Source organism: Macrobrachium nipponense, chromosome 32 (genome assembly GCF_015104395.2).
Source record: "Macrobrachium nipponense isolate FS-2020 chromosome 32, ASM1510439v2, whole genome shotgun sequence".
NCBI classification, from domain to species: domain Eukaryota; kingdom Metazoa; phylum Arthropoda; class Malacostraca; order Decapoda; family Palaemonidae; genus Macrobrachium; species Macrobrachium nipponense.
This window is the reverse complement of record NC_061094.1, coordinates 34,123,995-34,143,477: the sequence shown is the minus strand read 5'-3', so window position 1 is coordinate 34,143,477 and position 19,483 is coordinate 34,123,995. Positions and strand designations below refer to the sequence as shown.

Here is a 19,483-nt window from a genome sequence, read left to right as displayed (position 1 = left end):
ATGGAATGGAAAAAGAAATTTAGGTCAAAGGCCAACTGGGATCCATGGGGTCATTCGATGAAAGGGAAATTGAGAGTGAAAAGTTTTGTAGGTAAAAAGGCGGAAAATTCGCAGTTGGGCTTTGAAATATTGGTTAGTAGAGGGTGGAAAGTCAATATAAACGGAGGTAAGTAAAAGTAATGAAAGTTGTTGCGGCTAGTGGCCGGAGGGACGCTGTAAAGAACCTTACTTTATGCCTATAGTGCACCACGTGACGTGCACTGACTGCATTTAACCCCCTACGGAGGAAAATAAAAATCTAGCGACGGACCCGAATAAGTCGGGTTTACAGGCCCAGAGGCGTCTTTGGCAAATCATTCTAGTTTTGACAAAGACGAACAAATAGAAGACTCTACCCATATCAACCAGAATATTGACTGAAGGGAACAAATAGAAGACGCTACCCATATCAACCACAATCTTGGGTAAAGGTTTTTTGGGGGTATATTGTAACGCAATGGCTACCCATTACGTTCACTGGAAGGGTTCTGACATTCGTTATTTCCCAAATCGTTGCACTTGCCTTTAATGAGCACGTGCTGACATCTGGTGGTTGAACTTGAAAAGATGAAGGTCTCGTCACTAAAACGTAATTCATATCAACACCTGAAAAGTGGTTTACCTTTGAAGTAAATACAGAATTAGGTGAGAGTACAATACAGGGTCTTTTAAGTATTGAAGATTTAGTTTAGAAGTCGGGGAATCTAAACGATCATTTAAATCAAATGAAATTTATGGAGTTAAAGTTAAGTTATCTTAGTTTTACCAGACCACTGAGCTGATTAACAGCTCTCCTAGGGCTTGCCCGAAGGATTAGATGTTCTTACGTGGCTACGAACCAACTGGTCACCTAGCAACGGGATCTACAGCTTATTGTGGGATCCAAACCACATAATATCGTTTTGTTTGTATATTGTTATTACATTGCATGGAACCAGTGGTTATTCAGCAACGGGACCAACGGCTTTACGTGACTTCCGAACTACGTCGAGAGTGAACTTCTATCACCAGAGATACACATCTCTAACCAGTCAGTGGAATACCCGAGACTCGAACTCGCGGCCACCGAAGTGGCAGGCCAAGACCATACCGATCACGCCACTGAGGCGCTTAACCACATACATCGAGAAGTGAATTTCTATCACCAGAAAAAAATTCCTCTGATTCCGCGTTGGCCGAGCCGAGAATCGAACTTAGGACAACCGGATTGGTAGCCGAGCGCGAAAACCACTCGTCTAACGAGGAACTATGGAGCTACAGTAAACTATTCAGACGTCCGGGGATGACGGGAGTGTAAAACGAATCAAAGAGACATTAGGTCTGTTTTAGGAGGCTAGTGCCGTCAGTGCACCTCACGTGGTGAACTGAAGGCATTACCTGAGGTTGTCTGCAGCGCCCTTTCGGCCCTTAACTGCCTGTAACACTTTTTAGCCTTTTACTCTATCTTCATTCCCGCTTCATTTCTTCCATCTTACTGTCCAGCCACTCCAACTCTCTCTCTTTACTGTCTCGATTGCTGAATGGCTGAGGAACCCCAGCGATTGGCTTTATAATCTAATTTTCACAAAACTCAAAATCAGATCTCATCAAGATTAAGTAGAACCCAAACGCAATAATGCAGTCTGATGATTAGAAAATTCTTATGAATTATGAAGGCGGATTAATGTAACCTGAAACATCGAGTGAGATAAAAAAAAGAAACATGTAAAAGATGCGCCGAAGTTTCCTCGGCGCAATCGAGTTTTCTGTACAGCGTATAATGCTGTATGAAACTCTCAGCCGCAACCCATGAAACTTTCAGCTACAGCCCGGTGGTGACCTGTGTTGTTGGTACCTATAGCGATACCAGATGCAAGATCATGGCTAATTATTATGTTTGATGATTAGAGGGTACATGATTAGCTTACCAATTTGCAGCTCTCTAGCATCAGTAGTTTTTAAGATCTGAGGGCAGACGGAGAGACAAAAAAGTCATCTCAATAGAACTGAACTGATCAGGTTATACATCAACAGTCGTCCGTAAGAAAAAAAAAAAAAAATCGGTCGTACTGTAAAAATCGGTCGTACTGTTAAGGTGAAAAATGGAATTTGGATAGCTGGCCCACAAACCAAAACTTTATCAAATCATGTATGTAATCATTTTTCTTATTCAACCATCTTCGAACACTCACTGCCCTTACATAATCTTGTCAAATAAAGTTGTAGAGTATTTTTCTTCACATTACATCTGAATCATTATGAGAGACAAGTCCGTGTTTTATAAGACCCAGCTATTTTCGACCCGATTTAAGGAATGTTCTGAAGCCACTAATAAGTTTACCTGGCTGTCAAAGCTTCTTCAAATCATTAGGAATTTGGTATATTAAGAGTGAACATTTGTGTCCGCCCTGATATGAATACCAACAAAAATCCAACGCCATAACAGTGGTTTGTTTATTTTAGCACAGAAAAAGCCAGGACTACATGAGAATGAATAAGTTTTAGTACTGAAACCTTCCAGTAGACCACAGGTTTGGAGAAAGGTATTATTGGCATCTTCGCTATGTTCAGTCAACATATGTCAACTCGTAGTTGTGTTGGTGTACTCAACGACCCAAAGATCTAAATATAAATGTCAAGGTCTGTGTACTGGGAATTAAGAAAATGAATAAATAAAAAACACACTGCGCAATTGCGCAGTCATACCTTCCCATCCCTGACCCTGGGTCAAGCGTGCCAAAGAATGCAAAGCATAAATTAGATCTTGCAACGACCCTAACGAATAATCTACTAAATATTACCCTAGCAGCAGCAGGAACAAGAATACATTTGAAAGTGCTTTCTTTAGAGGCAACATTTTTTTTTCTGCGAAAATCGTCATAAATATGAAACTAGCTTACTTGGTATAATAGCAGTTTTGGGTATTGTCATGTTAGTACTACATTAGACTTAACACAACAATAGCAGCTCAAAAGGAAAATTAGTTTCTAACGAGCCACTTTGGAGAAGACTGGTGGCATTAGTATCTATTTACGGAAACACTGTCATTCATTCGATCTGGACGATATAGATGACTGCACTAGAAATATATAAAACGTGCTAATACAATAAAAGAAAAAACTGAAGAATACTGTCAACTACCTTATGGGTCTATATAAATAAAAACGGAGTAGTTATCTATAGTCCTCAAAACTGTGTGGACAAATAAAAGCAAAACACCAACAGCAAAGGCACGATTTATACTTCAAAATCCAACACTCATCTTCCATATGCCAATGTTATTAGCATCTTGCCCAAAAGATCGGATTTTGGCACTGCATGACTGAGCGTAAATCTAATCTGTTATTACCTTCAGTGTCTACCTGATTAACAGCCAATGGAACTTAAGACTGCATCTAACCTTCGTCGGTTTGCAAATAATTCTAAAGTTGTAATGAAGACGATAGCTACGCGAAGTATCTGATAATGTTAAAACAAGCAATAACATGCGGCTCAAGCATCATAATTTCTACGGCAAAGCAGGCCAAGCATACAAGCAGCCACAGTCCAAAAGCCTTCCACCTATTAGGAGGACGTTCTGTCATAAAAGAGAGAGAGGAGATTGGAACGCCTGAAACCGCGAGGAAAGAGAAAGGATTCCCTTGAGAGGAAGCTTCAGGTTTGCCTGGAGGGTATATTGATGAAAAGGTCCTTCGATTATTCACCAAGAATTCCGCACACAGCACTTTCTGTTACCGCATGAAACACCACAGCGAACACGACCAGTTATGAATCCGAAATATTATGCAGGCAACTGAGCGCAAGCAGCTGACGGAGCATCGTTAACCTAAATCGTTACATCTTTAGCAACACGAAGGTTTTTCCTGTGGGTGAGTCTGTGTAATGTTACTACCATTCAAGTCGTGATAACAGCTTTCAAAAATATACTGCAAGAAGGCTTCTCATTACATCAGAAAATAAAATGAGGAGTGATTCACCTTCTTCTCGGAGAAAATTCATTTAAATGTAATAACCTTATTTCAGTCGCCGGTTCTGTTATTTAAAATTTGTGAAAAAAAAGATAGAAGTAAAAATCCTGCTCTTGCATCCGTTGCAAACGTTAACCACGAAGTACCGGTTTGGAGCAACGCAAGGTTCTCGGCAAGTGTTCAAGTTCTAGTTTTTGCAATCTTGGTCTTCAAAGGTTATTTGACGGGTGACGTCCTAATGATAACTCTTGGCCGTATCTATATTCAATCGTTCACAGCGCGATTCTCTTAAAGTATGAAACACCCTGCTTTTATACATCCCGACTGTTCCATTATTTATAAAAATAGCCACTGCTACTGGGTTTAATCTATCCAAAGTGATTGCCGGTATTCGGTGTCACGTGCTGACACACCTGTGATTTCGATTGCCTGCTTTCCTAACATGTAGATGTGTCTCGTTTTATTACTTCACCTGTCCGTCCTGCCTCCTCCTGTGGAATACGTTCTACCGACTATTCAGCGATTAACCCCAATAGACACAACGTTCTTGACATAATTTCCGACAACTTCATCGGCAGAGAACTCAAAACTGCTTTCAGTTCAGTGCTTATGTTCCTACGAGAAACGGTGCTAACATCTTTCATTGGGTTTATTCACAATATCTCACGGAAGAAGAGAATTCACTGTGAAATAATTCTTCACGGCGTAACCTTGTTCGTCAAGAAAAATGGGAGCAAAATTTATGCGGAATAACACGCACGCCCATTATTCTATTCTTTGAAGGCGACAAGAATAACTTCCAACTGAAGGGTAAATGTTATCCAAAGAGCTAGATGCCTTTCGCGAATACGTCCATGACGAATTAGTGCGTTCGTTCGTACATTTCCACAGATTGTGGCAACTTCCTCGTGGGGCCGAGTGATCAATATATAAAGTGCACAACACCTTTGTCCCAGCATGTCTGGACTGCAGGAGGCCGGCAACTGTGCGAGTGATTCCAATCTGAGGTTTTTATTCATAAAAAATACGGAGGTGTTCGTGGGATCAAAAGACGACGACGTCTAGGATATCTTTACGTAACCTTCATTCTTATCAATACAGTGAAATATTTCTTCTTCCGTGGTGAAAAAAATATCAATATTTTGTTGAATTTTTCAAGTTGTGCGAAAATTGATAACTGTGAGATGGGTAATTCAACTGCCTAATAAGTACTTCGTCTAAATGTCGTTTGTCCAAGTTCTTGAATTATACTAGGTCATCAATATGCAAAAAACAAAACAACTCGTCTGAATGCTAGGGTCAAGGTTATGAGATTGCCAGATTTCAACCTGATAGTGTGAGTGATTGATAAAGATTCGTCTGCAGCCTCAGCAGCGTACGGCAAATCGGCAGGGACCTTGACTTTCGTTTACACAAGGTAAGAGACTCCCACATGAATGCTATAGCTATTAGAGAGTGTAAACTTGAATTTTAAAAAAATAGATGTCAATATATTTACAGAACTCCCAAAAGCTTATCTCCAAGGTTGAGTTTAGTGATCTATGCCAGCACTTTCACCAGCTGATTTTTAAATCTACCCGACATCCTCGTCCCAAGAAAGAAAAATCGGTAACTATTATATTCAGTTGAACCGCTGATGCCGCTATCTTTCGCAAATGAGCTGAAATAAAGCAAAGATAAAATTCACCTTGGGGACTTTCACCACTTCCGTTCGTGTGAACGCCCCCAACCCACCCCACCCTCCCCCCTCTCTCTAATGCTGGCTCGTCCTGTTCGACCACACCCCCCTCCCCCCACCGCCAACCGACCCCCAGCCAACCAGAGCAGCTGTTGCAAATGTGAAACACCGCTGTTGCATCATTTGCTCGAGTTTTTTTTGTTTTCTCCACGAACCTTGTGCACGTGACGAAGCTCATGTCTCGGTAAGAATACCTACATATGCCCATAATATATATATATATATATATATATATATATATATTATATATATATATATATATATATATAATTATATATGTGCGTGTACACAATATGTATATATAATATATATATATATATTTATATATATATATATATATATATAAATATGTGTGTGTGTGTGTGTGTGTGTGTGTGTTTGTGTGTATAAAACCAAGACTTATTTCGTGTTATGCATTCCATATCCTTTCGATACACTTGACGCTGTACTGAAAGACTTTTTCGTTTTCTCAATAAATCCCGATTTATGTATATAAATAAACGAATGTTTCGCACATTACAGTAAATTCTAACTGACATTATTAATCACAAAGTACCGAGTCTCAGAGTTGTTAAAGTAGTCCATGTCTAAGATACCATTCTATTCTCGCTTCTAAATTGACGAGAGAGAGAGAGAGAGAGAGAGAGAGAGAGAGAGAGAGAGAGAGAGAGAGAGAGAGAGAGAGAGAGAGAAGGTCACGACTTGAGTTTTTAACATACTTGGCATATAATGCTCCCTCAAACAACTTTAGTGAACTGAACTTACCGCTTCGGCACTAGGTATATGTGTCACAAGACCAGGTGTTGAGGCCTTACACGTTAAGGCCAAATCCGTTGACTTTGGGAATTTTGGTTAATTGCCTGTGTGTGTGTGTGTGTGTGAGTGTGTATGAATATATATATATATATAATATATATATATATATATATATATATATATACATACATGCATACATAACGTACATGTATATACAGACAGGCAATTAACAAAGTTAGTTTACATATTTTTAGAGTTACTTTTAAGACGGTTAATAGCTAATAGATATATATGATTAAAGGTATTTAAAATATGCACACACAAAATTGATAAGAAATGATGATTCCAAGGTTAATTTCAAGTTGAACCTTTGCATTACATGGAATATAATGTTGCAAGTTTTTACGTGATGCAAGTAACATTCTTCCTCGTGCTGACTAACATCCTACCACTAAGTAACTCAAGCAGATTGGAGTGAACCTCCTTTTCATTCTCGTTTAAGTTTGTATTATGAATCAAGTGTCTTAGTACGTGAATATTGTCACATCTTTGTTCTAAGAATAAACTGCTTCTGTTGATTAAAAGAAAAAAGAAAAAAAAGGATCAGTTCTTTGAACCGGGATTACTCAGCTAAATATTCGAGTACCTCCATTGTTGGCTGTTGTGTGACCGAAGTTGTAATTCACAGACACTGAGCGATTTCACGACCCCATTCAGACAATGCAGAACGACAGAAAGCCAAGGGAAGACAATATCGAATAAAATGCCCTTGTCTTCGCTATAAAAAAAATATCTTAAGTCTAGAATCACTGCCTTAAATTCAGACATCTAGATTTCAACCGCCTAGGCTAGCCGCTAATGACATTTCACGCATACTTTTAATAATCCCAGCTTCCACGGAATAGGGACGCAGCTGTTGTGTAAACGTAACGTTTTTGTAAATGCCAGTGCCAAGATGTCTCTCGATTCGTAAACAGGTTCTACCTGATCATGCAGTATATATCATGGAGCTCCTCACCCAAAATTCCTCTTATACTTCGTGGCTATGTTACATATTTACCTCTCTAGTTAATCGGTTTACTATACAGACCTTTAATGTCTGATTTAATAATCCACAGAATAGAATATTCAAATAAGGTAGAGACTCGTAAATCGCAGTGAAATGAACGGATTCTTAACCAATCAGAACGTAATGTGTATTCACGTCTATTTTCCCGTGTGTAATAACAGCATGTATAGAATAAAGGTTCCTTCGTCGGAGCTTCGGGACGGTAGAATACAATAACATTCGTCGAGGCCTTTTTTTTCTATCACAACAATTGTTGTGATAAAAAATTGTTGCCAGTGCTCGAACCGTTATAATTCACCAGAAGGAGAAGGTTACCACGATTGCATTATGAGTTGACTGCTCCCAGAATTGACCATTCTAGAGGTCACCGAAGAGCCATATTGGCTAGGTGCTATAGTAAAAAGCCCACCCACTCTTGAGAGTTCAGGCCTATCTACACAGACGGAAACACGGGGGAATATATAACCTGCCAAAGTCAATGACGGAGGTACTAATAATCCGTAGAAGCTATCAACCTCATGCGTCTGTTTGCTTTTGTTGCAATAAGTGAAAAAAAAAATCTCTATAGGGTCTATCATAGTCTTCCGATAACTTGATCATTCATGCCGTTGTGGTTGCAGAAGTTCTTTCGCCAAAATAATCATGTTTCTGATGCGACAGCTGTTTTGCAACAGCAAATCGCAAAACTATTAATAGATTACATCCTTACGACAATCTATCTCTCTCTCTCTCTCTCTCTCTCTCTCTCTCTCTCTCTTATTTTTATCTTATCTTATATATATATATATATATATATATATAATATATATATATATATATATATATAATATATATATACACACACACATTAGGGCAATTGAGAAGGTCCCTCTCCTCTCCCCCCACCCCTTACCCACCCTCGACAATTCTTTCCTTTACTGGCAACAATAATGGGCCGAAAGGTTTTATGTCAATTACGACGATTCCAGACAGTCCGACTCCGGCAGGGAAGGATTTTCTGCGAAGTCATAATACTCTGAGAGAGAGAGAGAGAGAGAGAGAGAGAGAGAGAGAGAGAGAGAAACTGGCTCTTTTCCCATGTTTCGCAGGAAGTGAAATCGTCCTTACGTCTTGCCAATTTGATTACCTTTCATAACTATTATATCTGTATGTCATTATAGAATTATAAAATCTGATGTCCACGGCGCATGATGATAATTCTTTAAAAAATTGCAATTTTTCCGTACTTGTAAAAATGGGATCAAATGTCTTTAAGAGTTTAGACCATATATATGTTTAGACCATATATATGTTTATGTCTGAACGTAAGGCAGCCCAACTTCCCAAGTTCCTTTCGCATAAAGCAACTCGAACGCTTTCCAAAAATGTGCTGATGATGAAACAAATAATAAAATCTGCAGCAACGGTTATATTGTTGTTGTTTATGTCCTAGCTTAATCTGGTCTTATGCCAGTACGGAATGTCGCACTTCAGAGCACACCATAAATAAAATTTTTCATATGTATAATCTCCTGGGCAGAAATATTGTTAAACTGTATTGCAGGAAGAACAGCAGCATACTTCATTTGCTTCTCTTCACAGAGCTCCAATTCATCGTCTTTCATGGGGACTTCCTATTCTTTCTCTCGCTTATGTTCTTTAGTCTAAACTAAGAATAAGATTACAGTATATTCACTGCTTGGATGATTCACTGGTGACTCACTGTAACCTCTATTCTTTGCGTAATGCGTTTTTTTTATGATGTGTCACTGAGCGGCCCCTACCAATCAAGAAAAACGGAATTCAAGATGACAGACCCGAATCTCATTGATACACTTGTTTCAACTCGGTCGAAGAATACAACAGCATCCATTGTCCGTAAATCCTATACAACAATTTCATTCTTAAGCTCGAAACGGCTTGCCCAATCAAAATACAACTAAACACGTTGAGCATATGCTGTTCAGTTCCAGCTATCAAAGAAATAAATTCAAAGATTCATAATGAAATAAGTTAACTAGAATTCTAAAACAAAAAATAAATTAAAATCAGTCTGCGTGCGTGCGTATGTATGTATGCCTTGTCGTTGGGCATGTGGGTGGGACAGCACACCAGCACAAAAAGCCACATGCTGTACAGAACTAGTGATATGCAGTTCATGTACATTGCCGGGAATTTCTTTATTTGCAAATCGAGATGTTTTCGACACAAACAAAGACGAATCGGTTCATGGCGCGACATGCTTATAAATATTAAGATGGTAAGGAGCCAAGAATCCCAAACAACAAATAATAAAATCAGTGTTTACGCTAATGTTATCCACGGTCTTAAATATATATATTTTTACAGTATATCAAGAAACCACACAGGACTGAGTAACCTCTCCTAATTTAAAAATATTATATTTCGACATAAACAGCAAGTCTCCTTGGGTACAGAATGTTAATGTACGTACGTACCTAGGTAAGGTCAAGAGAGATTCCATTTTAAAGGGAATGACCAAATCCTTTCCCCTGAATGTATTTACCTGTCAGAGAGTCCTTGACTTTTCTTGGAAGGTGACCCACACTGTAAAGGGATACATGAGAGAGCAAACGTACGAGAGGTTCCCTTGGTCAAAAAAGGAAAAAAAAAAAAAAAAAAATAAAAAAAAAAAAAAAAAAAAAAAAAAAAACTCCTTGGGCACGAACACAGTGAAGAAAGTTCTCGAAAAAGTAACTTTCCATGGGCACTATTAGGTTCAAGAAGGCGATTGGAAGTGTGACGCTACTTAACCCGTGGAGATAAGATGAAGGGACGGGGAGGGTGCTGTTTACAGAATGATTTAGCAATACTTTTCCACTGCAGTTATGACGTCAGATAACTTGTAATCAGTCATTCATTTACAAGACTCTCTCTCTCTCTCTCTCTCTCTCTCTCTCTCTCTCTCTATTTGACGCAAATGAAGAAATTGACGCAAATGAAGGAATAACATACTCAAAGGAGAAGAATAACTTTACTGTCATGAATAATGAAGACCTGGGAGCAATAGCTCTTACATAAGATTACTAATCGAATGGCAGAAAACAACAACAGCAAACCACATTGCATCCAAATGCACGCAAGACGAATGCCATCGTAAGTAGGGCGCAATAAGGAAGCTCTTGCTAAAAAGCAAGGCGATATCATGCTATTCATAAGCGAAGGTAGGTCGAGCAAGTCAGAGAGGAATGAAAACACCCGCCAGCAATATTTCGATGTGTCAACACAATCTCGAAAAGTTTCCAAGGCAGGAAATGGAACGTCACCTTTCATGCTCATGCTGAGAGAGATGAAAAAGATAAATAAATAAAACTATAAAAAGGTGTAACTTAACAGATGAATTGTGTTGATGATTAAGGCAATCGTCTACGATATAATCAGATCTACGTAAATATCACACCCTATAAAATCTTACAACTGTAAATAGGCAACATTCGCTACACAAGCAATCAGATGAAAACGAATATAAACACGAATACCCCAATTACACAAAAGTGTTGTATACACATCAACAGGATGATTCGAACCCACGCAAACTGGTGCTTAAGTGCGGTTTGTATACAAACGAGTGACAAACACCTAAAAAATCTTACAACTGTAAATAGGCAACATTCGCTGTACAGGCAATTAGATGAAAATTAATATAAACATGAATACCCTAATTACACAAAAATGTTGTTTACACATCACCAGGGTGATTCGAACCCACGCACTCTGGAGCTTAAGTGTGGTTTGTATACATACATACATACATAGTATTTATTGAAGTGACAAACACGCCTAGTCTGTCGCAGCGAATCATGAAGAAAATTCGGTGCCGATTTCCTGTGCTTCAGGATTTTTCATTTCGAAAAAGATTTTCATCCCTTACCCACCATGACAGCCGGAAACAAGATCAAATAGTATTCTGTGTTTGTGTTACTAACACAGCTGCTTTGTCTTTAGGAAATAGGTCGCTGTAAATGGTAGCGATTTGTTTTTCACGAAAATATAAACCGGATTACATTGAAATGAGGTGGAAAAAATTCACATGAATTACGTTCCTAATACATAATTTGTTAGTGGAATTCCATATTGAAGCTTTCTGTTTACAAATGCTACACACCACGACTTTTTTTATTATATAATATATTATATATAATTTTTTATATTATTAGTTTATATAATATATAGATATATTATATATATGATATATATATATATAATAATTTTTTTTTTTTTTTTTTTTTTTTTTACACGAAGAAATACAAAAACCTGATTATACGAACATAGTTACAGCCACGAAGGAAAATTGAAACACTGAAAATGCATCTCTCTCCTGTTTCAGTTTTCCTTTGAGGCTGTTAACTTTCTCATATATATATATATATATATATATATATATATATATATATATATATATATATATATATATATATATATATAAGTCGTTTACATATCAGGAAGTAGCCTACACTAAACTAATATATTTATTGCCAATTTCATACTTTTAACTGCTGAATCATGGATGAAATTCCGTATGGAAAATTTCCATATTAGCTCCTACACAAAATTCTAATGAGCATGCATTTTCACCATTCCTTTCTAATACTTTTATCACAAGAGCTGCCCTGAACGTTTTATGGCTTCCTCTCCTCTTCCATCCTCGAACATCAAAATTACAAACTCTCCTCCCCGACCTATCATCCTCCTTGCTAAACCATTTCAAACCAACCCGATCCCTTCCATCCAAACCTTTCCACCACTTCTTACATCTTTACATTCCTTTTAACACCACATTTATTAAGCAAACCCCCCATTTCGACGGGTTCAACCGCTTTTTCTTCATATACATTCAATATCCATGTTTCACTTCCATGAAGGAAACTGGCTCAACAATCCCTTCATTAATTTCCATTTTAACTTATTAAGGCATTCCATGTCTTTCCCCAACCTTTTGAACAAATCCATGCCCCATTCTTTCTAATTCTCCTCTTCTCTGATCCTGTCATCATCCATTGTGTTTACTCCTTCATACCTCTTAAAATTAACCACATCTATTCTTATACTTTTATTGCTAACCTTAACTGCCTCACTTTCTAAGTTTCCATTTCCTATTAGAACCTTAGTACTCTTGCCCACATTTACTCGCACCTTTCTCCTTTTGTCAAACTTTCGAACTCATTTGTTAGTTTGGGCACTTTCACTTCACAGCTCTGTGTCATCTGCAAACATCGACCATTCCACACACTATTCATGGTTCATTTCCTTGTCCTACAAATTTACAAATACATGTGCTGCCTTTTCCCTAACTTCGTGCATCACTATAACTACAATAATTCAAAAGTTATGATGAACTGGCTAGAGTATCTCAGTCCTATTTTTAAACCAAGCCTTTATTATCTACATATTGTACTTGGTTGCTATCTACTTATTGTGACATGATTCCCGTTCATCAAGAACACATTGAAATGGTATCAACAACTTATATATTCAATACCAAACATCCTCAACACTCCACATCGCCTATCATAAGAATTTCGTATGTATGCCACATACACATATTGCTGTTTCCCTTGTCTTTGAAACTTCTCACATAAATAATCAAAGGCAAGCATCAATACCCCTCTTCCTCAAGTGTTCGTCCCTTGTCAATCCCTTTGTCATTCGTCTTACTTTCTCAATCAAATCCAACCATAAACCTACCTTAGCGTGAAGGTAATAATTCTGATAGTTCTCTCATCACCTGTATCTTTCTATATTGAAACAGTTTCTCTCACCCATTTCTTTCTCTCACATGTACAGTTGAGCTCAAATCTCATGCGACATGATTCTTTTTGTATCGTCCATATTCTCAGACTCAACGTGACGTTGCCAAGTAGTGGTATTTTTTTTATTTTTTTATTTGTAATGTCATTCATGTCGAAAAGTTTGCGAATTCACAGCTAGCCTTATTTTCCTTATGGTTAAATAGATATGATCCCTTTTATCCATTGGTATAACTCTTAATTTGTGTGATTTGAATTGATTTTTTTATTTTTTTTATCTTTACGTTGCTCAGTTCAAGTGTGGTGTGATAAGGTTAGCGGTGCCAGCAATGAAAGCACACTTAACATGCTCCTCGGACTGGTCAACATATCCATGTCTGCAGCATTGTGACAGTAGACCTAATATGCTCAACAGTCATAACAACAATTTCAATGTAGGAATATGAATTAAAACTAGTTTTATTTGAATGTTGAAGATTTCGGCTGCGTTTAAGCTGCCTATATGTTGGAAAATGTTTTATAGGCCTAAAAAAATAATCTAAGCCATCTGAGATGTGATCTGTTACTAATGAATTTATTTGTAGAGATCACCTGTTCTTTGAGGAATACGAATTACAACCAGTGTTCTTTGAATGTTGAAGTTTCAGGCTGTATTTAAGCTGCCTGTATGGTCAAAATGATTTAAAGGCCTAGAAAAATAATCTAAGCTTCCTGAGATGTAATCTTTACTAATGTTTTATTTGTAGAGATTACCTGTTCTTTGAGGAATAAAAGATGATGATGATTTTGGTTATATGGAGAAGATGGTTATTAATCGAAATATCATAAGTATTAATATCAAGGCAAATATGGAACACTTTTTTTCAACTGGTTTACAATATTATTTTCTTAAAACTCCTTCTGCTCGCTTTTGGTGTATAATTTATTCTTTCACAAGGTAACTTGAATTGCAAGAATGTTATAGATAACCTCATTTGCTTCTGGCCAGAAATTGTTAATATAGAGATGTGAATGTTAAGTGTAAAGTAAAGAAACCTAACACCTAGGCCTAGGAATAATATCTTGGCTTTGACAAATAGGCGAATATTTGCTAGTATGCTATCAGTTTTCAAATATTTAAGAAAGATAACAAATAATTATGTATGAAAATCCAAATATTCCTTTAACACATAAAGTAAATGTTTTCAAGATAATTTAATGGTCACTACTCATTGTAGACCTACTTATATACCAGTTAGTTGTTGTTGCACCGACACTGATACGTCACACATGCTCCCCTAACACGTTGATATCGGTGGGCGCATTCTACTTTTGTATATACATATTTACATTTTTTCAGCGTTGAGGGTAAAAGCAATCAAATAGGACTATTTCAAATTTTATGTTTGCTTTGGAAGCCTTATTAATGTTACGACAATTTTTTTCGTTCTTTCTTATTTATTTAACATTTGAACTGAGGTTTTTGTGGCGACTTCGTTTTGGTCAAATGCTTCAGCAATGAGTGAAACGAAAGTTTTGAAAATGTTTCGTAAGGGTTTTTTCTGAAATTTGGCTACACGTGCACCTTTTCTTACAATTTTAAATATATGACAGATTTTACTCTTGTGAAACATATTATGGCCTTATTGTATGCGATACTCGCGTTTTCGCATTGAAATAAAAAATAAATATGGAGCATGCTAGGTTGCCAGTTAGTGAATTTTGAACGAAATCCTATGGAGTCATGTCGCATGAGATTTGAGCATCACTGTACCTTACAACTATTGATGTAACCAATCACAGAATTAATCACAGAATTACTAGAGTGCTGAAAAATCTCCTTTTCAATCCTGTCCACTCCAGGTGTCTTTCCACTTTTCAACCTCATCAACAGTCACTTCCACAAACAGCCCTCCTTACCTCATCAACAGTCACTTCCACAAACAGCCCTCCTTGCCTCATCAACAGTCACTTCCACAAACAGCCCTCCTTACCTCATCACATTCACTTCCACAAACAGCCCTCCTTACCTCATCAACAGTCACTTCCACAAACAGCCCTCCTTGCCTCATCAACAGTCACTTCCACAAACAGCCCTCCTTGCCTCATCAACAGTCACTTCCACAAACAGCCCTCCTTGCCTCATCAACAGTCACTTCCACAAACTGCCCTCCTTACCTCATCAACAGTCACTTCCACAAACAGCCCTCCTTGCCTCATCAACAGTCACTTCCACAAACAGCCCTCCTTGTCACATCAACAGTCACTTACACAAACAGCCCTCCTTACCTCATCAACAGTCACTTCCACCTTACCTCATCAACAGTCACTTCCACAAACAGCCCTCCTTGCCTCATCAACAGTCACTTCCACAACTGCCCTCCTTGCCTCATCAACAGTCACTTCCACCTTACCTCATCAACAGTCACTTCCACCTTACCTCATCAACAGTCACTTCCACAACTGCCCTCCTTGCCTCATCAACAGTCACTTCCACCTTCCCTCATCAACAGTCACTTCCACCTTACCTCATCAACAGTCACTTCCACAAACAGCCCTCCTTACCTCATCAACAGTCACTTCCACAAACAGCCCTCCTTGCCTCATCAACAGTCACTTCCACAAACAGCCCTCCTTGCCTCATCAACAGTCACTTCCACCTTACCTCATCAACAGTCACTTCCACAAACAGCCCTCCTTGCCTCATCAACAGTCACTTCCACAAACAGCCCTCCTTGCCTCTTCAACAGTCACTTCCGCAAACAGCCCTCCTTACCACATCAACAGTCACTTCCACACACAGCCCTCCTTATCCCATCAACAGTCACTTCCACAAACAGCCCTCCTTACCACATCAACAGTCACTTCCACAGACAGCCCCCCTTATCCCCAATTCATTTCACAAACCAGCCCATCTTATCATTCCAACAAGTCACTTCCACCAAACAGCCCTCCTTCCTCATCCCACAGGTCACTTCCACAAACAAGCTCCTTACCCATCAAACAGTCACTTCCAAACAAACAGCCCAGCCCCGTATTCCATCAACAATCACTTCAACACAGCCCTCCTTATCATTCCACATCACTTCCACAAACAGCCCTCCTTTACTTATTCAACATTCACTTCCACAAACAGCCCTTCCTTACCTCATTCTACAGTCACTTCCACAGACAGCCCTCCTTACCACAATCAACAGTCCACTTCACAAACAGCCCTTCCTTACCACATTCCAACAAAAGCCTCCACTTCCCACAAACCAAAAGCCCTCCTTAATCAATCAACAGTCACTTCCACAAACAGCCCTCCTTACCTTCATTAACCTTACCAGTCACTTCCACAAACAGGCCCCCCTCCCTTAAAACCTTCCATCCCTAACAAGCCACTTCCACAAACAGCCCCCTCCTTTACTTCATTCTTACAGTCACTTCCACAGACAGCCCTCCTTACCACATCCCAACAGTCACTTCCACAAACAGCCCCCTTCCTTACAAATTCACCAGTCCCTTACCTTTCCACAAACAGCCCCCCTTATCCCATCAACAGTCACTTCCACAAACAGCCCTCCTTACCTCATCAACAGTCACTTCCACAAACAGCCCTCCTTACCACATCAACAGTCACTTCCACAACAGCCCTTCCTTATCCAAATCAACAGTCCCACTCCACAAACAGCCCCTTTCCTTACCCCTCATCTACAGTCACTTCCACAAACAGCCCTCCTTACCCTCATCACAGTCCATTCCCCAAACAGCTCCTTAACCTCATCTACAGTCACTTCCAACAAAGACCAGGCCCTCCTTACCACATCAACAGTCACTTCCACAAACAGCCCCCCTTCCTTTACCCACATTTCAAAACAGTCACTTCCACCAAACAAAGCCCCCCTTATTCCCATTCAACAGTCCCACTTCAACAAACAGCCCTACCCTTGGCCTCATCAACAGTTCCACTTCCAAACAAACAGCCCCCCTCCTGGCCTCGATCAACAGTCACTGCCACAAAACAGCCCTTCCTTACCCATCGAACCCAGTTCCACTTGCCACAAACACCCTTCCTTGCCTCTCAACAGTCACTTCAAACAAACCGCCCTCCTACCACATTCCAACAGTCCACTTCACAAAACAGCCCCCCTTATCCCATTTCAAAAGTCCACACACAAAGCATTCGTTAATCCCAATCAAACAGTCACTTATCCACAAACAGCCCCCCTTGGGCCTTCATAACCAGTCACGCCACAAAACTTGCCTCCTTGCCTCATCTACAGTCACTTCCACCAGGACAAGCCCTCCTTACCACATCAACAGTCCACTTCCACAAACAGCCCCCCTTTATCCCTTACCTTCATCCTACAGTCACTTCCACAAAGACAGCCCTCCTTTACCACATCAACATCACTTTCCACAAACAGCCCCCCTTTCCATCAACAGTTCACTTCAAGAACAAGCCCTTTCCTTGACCTCATCCTAAGTATTTCCACAAGACAGCCCTACTTACCACATTCCAACAAAATCACTTCCACAAACAGCCCTTCCTTTACCCCATCAACAGTCACTTCCACAAACCCCTCCCTCCCACTTACCCACACCAACAGATCAACTTCAACAAAACAGCCCTCCTTACCCCATCAACAGTCACTTCCACAAACAGCCCTCCTTTACCCACATCAAACAGTCACTTCCCACAAACAGCCCTTCCTTTAACCCCCATCAAACAATCACTTCCACAAACCCACCCCTCCTTTACCACAATCAACAGTCAACTTCCATAAACAGCCCTCCTTACCCCAATCAACAATCACTTCCAACAAACAGCCCTCCTTACCACATCAAGAGTCACTTTCCACAAACAGCCCTCCTTTGCCTCTAATTCAACAGTCACCTTCCACAAACCAGCCCTCCTTTACCTCATCTTAACAGTTCCACTTCCACAAAACAGCCCTCCTTACCTCATCTACAGGTCACTTCCACAGCCCTCCTTACCTACATTACATGTCATTCCACAAGCAGCCCTCCTGCCTCGTCACTAACAGTACTTCCACAAAACAGCCCTCCTTACAACATCAACAGTCACTTCCACTAACAGCCCTCCTACCCACAATAGTCACTCCACAAAAAGCCCTCACTTGTTCCCATCAAACAGTCACTTCCACAAAAACAGCCCTCCTTACCCCATCAACAGTCACCTTCAACAAACAAAGCCCTTCCTGGATCACATAAACAGTCATTCCACAAACAGCCCTCATTACCTCATCGACAGTCCTGCCACAAACAGCCATCCCCTTAACTCATTCTACAGTTCACTTCCACAAAACAGCACTCCTTACCTCATCTACAGTCACTTCAACAAACAGCCATCCTCTACCTTATCTACAGTCACTTCCACCAACAGCCCCTAATCCCCTCAACAGTCACGTCCACAAAAAAACAGCCCCCTGGCTCATCAAACAGTCAATTCCACAAAAACTGCTCCTGGCCTAATCTACAGGTTAACTCCACAGACAGACCTCCTTAACAATCAACAGTCACTTCCACAAACAGCCCTCTTACCTATCTTTACAGCACTTCCACAGAACAGCCCTCCTTACACATCAACAGTCACTTCCACAAACAGCCCCCTATCCAATCAACAGTCACCTTCCGCAACAGCCTCCTTACTCATCTACAGTCACTTCCACAGGGACAGCCCTCCATTCCCATCAACAGTCACTTCAACACAAGCCCTCCATAACCCCAGCACAGGTTCACTTCCACAAACAGCCCCCTTACTCCATCACCAGTCACTTCACCACAAAGCCCTCCTTACCCCACAACAGTCACTTCACAAACAGCCCTCCTTACCACATCAACAGTCACTTCCACAAACATCCCCCCTTATCCCATTCAAAAGTCCCCACTTCCAACAAACAGCCTTCCTTGCCTCCATCAAACATTACCCCTTTCCCAAATTGCCCTCCTTACCCTAAAAAAAAAACCTCAACAGTCGCTTCCACAAACATCCCTCCTTGCCCCTCACAGTCAACGGTCCCAATTCCACAACAGCCCCTCCTTGCCCTCTCAAAACAGTCACTTCCACAAACCGCCCCCCTTTCCCATTCAAAATGTCCCGTCCCAACCCAGCCCTCCTTACCCCATTCACAGTCCTTCCAACAAGCAGCCCTCCTTGACTCATCTAACAATCACTTCCACAAACAGCCCGCCTCCCTTTTCC

General features: G+C 39.9%; 1 protein-coding gene across 1 annotated transcript in view; it reads left to right on the top strand.

Annotated features, from left to right (window-relative positions):
• The first annotated feature begins 4,940 nt into the window (after window positions 1–4,940).
• The window catches only part of LOC135207337 (major facilitator superfamily domain-containing protein 6-like), a 77,451-nt gene continuing 62,908 nt past the window's right edge, over window positions 4,941–19,483 (top strand). Inside the window, exon 1 of the mRNA XM_064239049.1 lies at window positions 4,941–5,403. The gene's annotated coding sequence lies outside the window, so the exon portion shown is untranslated. The remainder of the gene's footprint in view (window positions 5,404–19,483) is intronic.